General features: G+C 39.3%; 1 pseudogene; it reads left to right on the top strand.

Annotated features, from left to right (window-relative positions):
* The first annotated feature begins 260 nt into the window (after positions 1-260).
* Positions 261-3,610, top strand: LOC116572824 (annotated as a pseudogene).
* Positions 3,611-5,825: the final 2,215 nt, after the last annotated feature.

Here is a 5,825-nt window from a genome sequence, read left to right as displayed (position 1 = left end):
TTCCATGAGCTGCCCCCAGAACACTAGGCCCACGATGCTTTACTGAGGACACATTCCTCATTGCCGACCTTCAGCACAGTGTTGATAAGCAGGAACCAAACACCAACCTGACAGAAGTTACTGATGGAGAGGACTGAAGAGAGAATGTTCACCGACCTTGGATGTAAGCATGAGTGCATGAGTGTCAGGTGCCCAGCACATCCTCATAAGTGGGTTAATCCTATGAACTACTATCATACCCTCTTCTGTCACAGGCCAGCATGAACCATGTGAAGGTGGGTGGTAAATCCTAGATTTACAACTTACCTCATACTATTGAGCAGCCCCTAATGCCTCTGGTTTCCAACTCCTTCTATAAAATGCTTGCACTAAAGTAGATCCTCTCTAAGCCCCATGTCATTCCACAGGTCTGTAACACATCAGTGCTATTGTCTGAGGAGAGAAACAATTAAGATAAATAAAGCTAATTTTTCACTTAAGGTTGACAGAACATCAAGAATACATTTGTTCCTGTTTTAAAATATTTTGTCACTGTATTTGGAAACAGCAGTTACTTCAAATTTGGGCATTCTGGCTAAAGTCCCAGCTATGTGATCTAAGATCCCTAGAACTTTCTAAGCTTTAGTTTCTGCTTTTACAAGAAGGAGCTCATGATTATTATGGTGAGTAATAGAAATACTAAATTTCAGTGATGAGCAGAGAAAAAATGTAAGTTCTCATAAAATGTGATTGTTTTATCTGTCTGCTCCTCTCTGAGGTTTCAGTGTAGATGACTTGTGCTATGAAAGGTCTGGGCTACTGAAACAGGACTTTGTCATTCAGAACACTGACAGCATGGGATGCATATTCACCCCCACTCTGGGACAACAGGCTGTGACAAATGAGTTTCCTTATAGTTCCTCTCAGCCCAGAGCAAGCTCTTGATTTCTTAGAAGACAAGAGCTGCAAAGGAAGGAAGCTCTGCCTCCCATGTAGTGACTTCTGTTATGTGCCTGGTCTCAGGCATCCTGGTAACTTGGTGGGCTTACTGGGGTCAACAGGAACAGGAGAGGCTCCTTTAGACTGTACCACTCAGGGATGAGCAGTTTGCTTTCATGAGCAGCCCTTCAAGGACCTGATCCATGGTAAGTTAATGAGAGAGACACATTCCTCACAGCTAACCTTTATCCCAGTATTGAGATGCTAGAGCCAAAACCATCCTGAGAGAAATTACTGATTGAAGAAGAAAGAAAGAAAAAAAAAGCACTGAGCTTTGATGTAAGAGAGAATGTAAGAGTGCCAGGTGCCCAGCATATCCACCCAAGTGGGTTAATCCAGGAAGTATTAACACTCCCACCTTCATCACTGGCCAGCATAAAACTGGAAGCTGAGTGGGAAATCCTAGATATACAGCTTAGCTATTTTTGAGCAGTCCTCAATATCTCTGGTCTCCAGTCTCTTCTGTAAAATGCCTGTACTAACACAGATCCTCTCTAAGCCCCATGTCATTCCACATTTCAAAAACTCATCAGTGATACTAAAGATAGAAACAATTAAGATAAATAAACTGAATCTATCTCTTAAGGTTGAAAAAACAATAACAATAGATTTGGTCCAATTTAAAATGTTTTGACACTACATTTGGAAGCACCACGGATTCTGGATCTGGCAGTCAGTCTAAAGTCAGCTATGTGACCCAAGCTATCTGGAACTCTGTAAGCCTCAGTTTCTGCTTCGATAGAAGGAACTCCTGATTATTGTTATGAGTAATAGAAATACTGAATTTCAGTGACTAGCATAGAACAAGCTCAAGCTCTCAACACATCATGATGATGACGATTGGACCATGGAATGTGTTACATTATTAAGGGGATACTCAAAGGGAATATTACTAAACTTACTGTTATGTTTACTGAAAATTGATAATATCATTAAACACAATAAAATGATAGAACTATGAAAATGTCAATACCTCTGCCTACTGATGATGTTTATTTAAGCATTCTATTAATGACCACTATGTTAAAATTAGACCTAGAGGAACACATAGGAAACGTTGGCATATGCTAAGTGAGTTATGTGCTTTATCTTAATTCTCAGAAGAATGTGAAGAGGTAGATCCAATCATCTTTATTCTACAGAGGTTGAAAGTGAGGTCCACAAAGCTTAACTACCTTTCCAAAGATGACTCATTTCTCAGGAGTTGGAAGTCACTACTGAACTAGTATTAAAATCTGGCCTTTCTGGCCTTTCTGATTCGAGAACCAACTGCCTAAACCACTTTGCTATCAGCCTAACCACTTTCTTAAATAGGCAAACATCTTAATCGTATGCCCCACTAAAACAATTGTGCTTCCCAACGTCTTTACTGTAGATTAAAGCAGCAGTGATACTACTGTGGAAAGAGATGCTCATGGAAATGGAGAAGAGAACAACTGTTCAATAATTTACCTTGGAGCAGCGCCTGGGTGGCTCAGTGGGTTAAAGCCTCTGCCTTCGGCTCAGGTCATGATTCCAGGGTCCCAGAATCAAACCCCACATCGGACGGGCTCTCTGCTCAGCAGGGAGCCTGCTTCCTCCTCTCTCTCTCTGCCTGCCTCTCTGCCTACTTGTGATCTCTCTATCTCTCTTTCTGCCATATAAATAAATAAATAAATAAATAAATAAATAAATAAATATCTTTTAAAAATTAAAGAAAGGAGAGAAAGAAAGAAAGAAAGAAAGAATTAATTCACCTTGGAGGGGTTTCCTGCCATCCAACACTTGGGAAAGATCCTCTTCCTGGCACCTGCTGGCATACCTGGCACCCATTGCAGGCAATGCTGTCATAAGCAACGTCACACCCGCTGACTCCCAGCTCCACACACCTATGTAGTTGTTCCTCAGCATTTTCTCCTTCTTGGAGTGTGGTGTCATAAGTGTTATTAATAAGTTGCTGGTCATCTTTCTTGTAAACAAAAAAATCATTTCCTTTCTTGCTTGTTTGATAGAAGCCTTTGTCTTTTTATATCTGGGAGCAGTAGGTTTCTTCTTCATAGCAATGATGTCTCTGGATCGGTATGTGGCCATTTGCAAGCCTCTGCATTACCCCACCATCATGAACCTGAATACTTGCTTCCTCCTGGCCACTGCCTGCTTCGCTTTGGCCTTCCCTCCCATCACTGGGCTGGTAGTGAAGGTTTCCCAGTTATCCTTCTGTGGTTCCCATGTCATCCCCCACTTCTTCTGTAAACTTGGCCCCTTGATTCATCTCTCCTGTTCTGACAGCAGGTCCACTGAAATTTTGGCCTTAGTCCGTGCTTTGGTTATTGTTTTGACATCCATTATCATAACCATCATTGCATACAGCAACATAGTAGTTACAATCATGCAACCTCCTTCAGCCAAGGAGAAACACAAAGCTTTCACCACCTGCTCCTCTTACCTCATAGTTCTCTCTCTGATGTATGGCGGCTGTGTGTTTATATATGTGAAACCAAAGCAAATGAACAGGCTGGACTCCAACAGGGAGGCGGCCCTTATGAACACGGTGGTGACCCTGCTGCTGAACCATTTCACCTACACTCTGAGGAACAATCAGGTCCACTAGGCTCTGAGAGAGACAATGTTCAGAATGAAAATATCAAGATAAAAAAAAAATCACATGGTCTTAGAATTGAAGACCTAGAGAACCCTGTGTAAATGTAGCAGTCCACAGAGTTCTAGTGCCATGTGTCTGGCCACCATAGATGACCTCTGCACATTCCTACCAAAACAAAAATCTACTTTTCAAGGGTATATTTTACCTTGATGTGCATAACTATCTTCTTCCAAATTTTCCACACTTGAATGACAATTGATTTTTTGTGTCTTCCCTCTGATATCTATCATGTGCTTGAAGTTTCCTAAATTTAATAATTTACACACTTTCTTTTTCACTTCTCTTTAGCAATAAACATGTCTCAATAGAATTAATAATGACTTACCAAAAGGCATTTAGATAATTCAATTGATAAGTGAAGGTATATTATGTTATTGTTAGGAAGGAAAGGATGGACATAGTACCAATACTTGGGTCTACATTCCCTCTAAGACTAGCACAAGGAAATAAGGTTCATAGAACCCTTCATAATGGAATATATATACTTTGCATTAGGTGTGCTCTTAAAGGTTGTTCTTGGTCCTTAGTTTAGCTACATATGTATGCATCAATCTCATGCTGGAGAGAAAGAGAATTATTCTCAGGCTTAGACCATTTTCTAAGGAGAAGGAATAATCCCAGCATCCCAAGGCTGACCAGTTCTTCTTTCTTTAATTATTTTTTCTAGTCCCAGCCCCTTGGATGTGCATAACATATTTATTTTAAAAGCAGTGACCAAAGAATGGTTGTATATATCAGTAGAAGAGAAGGATGCACTTATTTGGTATTTCTATAAATTCATCCAAAGATTCAAGTTGGTAGAATTTATTTGCTTCTCTAATTCATTATTAATGAAAAAAATTAAACATTTTCCTGGTGGACTAGTGCTGTCAATTACAAGGTTATCTTTTCCTTGATAACCTACTTTAAAACCAACATTCCCATGTTCTCATTCTTTAAACTTTGTATAATTTTCACACCTATTTTTTAGCTAGGATGTGTCTATTTTTTCTTCTGAAGAAATATTTCTAAAATGATTAAGATGAGTTTTTATTTTCTTGCTCTTTAGCCCAAACCCAGAGACTAGATTTTCTCAAATACATTGTATGGAACATGTTATACACCATGATTAGATACTATTTGTCCTTGATGTCCTTATTTCAAAGTTCTTACTTCATCTGATTGAAAATGAAGTAGAATTGGGCATCCCCTAAAAAGTCAGAGATGGTTCTCTGTACAGATTGCATTAAAAAAGAGCTTGGAAAAGCCAAGCCCAGGGTAGGAAAGTGGCTACAGACACTGTTACAGAAACTGGAAGAAAGAGAATGAGGTTTAGGGAAGTGGCAGTGGTAATGGAATACAAAAGGATCAGAGTAGACCCTGAATCATTTGCACTGGACAAGCCTGCTGCTGCCTTCAACTAAATGATCAACTTCCAAGAGCACACAAGTCACCTTCTCCATAAAATATGGAGACTGAGCCAGATAATCTCTAGGGTCCACTTGAATATATTCATGGACATAACAAGATGCTGCAAGAACATGGAATGTTCCATCCTGAGTTGTTCTAAAGAAGAGTGTTGTGAAGTGGTTGAGGTTCAGTAATGTAGCAGTAAATCAAGGATTGTGGCCAAACCACTGAAAAGAGTGTGAATCTCCCCATCATTTTAGTCAGGACTGGATAATAATTTCATACATAAACTAATTAATGCATTTATATTACCTTGAGGTAGACTATGATTGAAGAGTGAATATGATCAACACAAAGATGAAGAACAGAAATCCAAAACTGAGTCTGTAAATCCAGGCTAATGGTTACCATCCATAAATGGTACCCATTGAAAACAAACCCCAATGTAGAGATTAATGCACTAGATTCTGATACTGTAAAACATTTCATTGAGATAAATCTCCTAAGCTAATGCTATGTTGAAGATACTTCCAATCATAATTTTTAAACTATTTCATGGTACATGGTTGATATACAAATGGCTAACAGACACATGAAAAAATGTTCATCATTTGTCATCAGGGAGATCAAATCAAAACCACATTGAGATACCACCTTACACCAGTCAGAATGGCCAAAATTAACAAGACAATAAACAACAACTGCTGGAGAGGATGTGGAGAGAGGGAAACCCTCTTATACTATTGGTGGGAATACAAGTTGGTGCAGCCGCTTTGGAAAACAATGTGGAGATTCCTTAAAAATAGAGCTACCCTAT

The sequence above is a fragment of the Mustela erminea genome, chromosome 14 (genome assembly GCF_009829155.1).
Source record: "Mustela erminea isolate mMusErm1 chromosome 14, mMusErm1.Pri, whole genome shotgun sequence".
NCBI classification, from domain to species: Eukaryota; Metazoa; Chordata; class Mammalia; order Carnivora; family Mustelidae; genus Mustela; species Mustela erminea.
The sequence above is the reverse complement of the archived record's forward strand: the minus strand, read 5'-3'. Positions and strand labels throughout refer to the sequence as shown.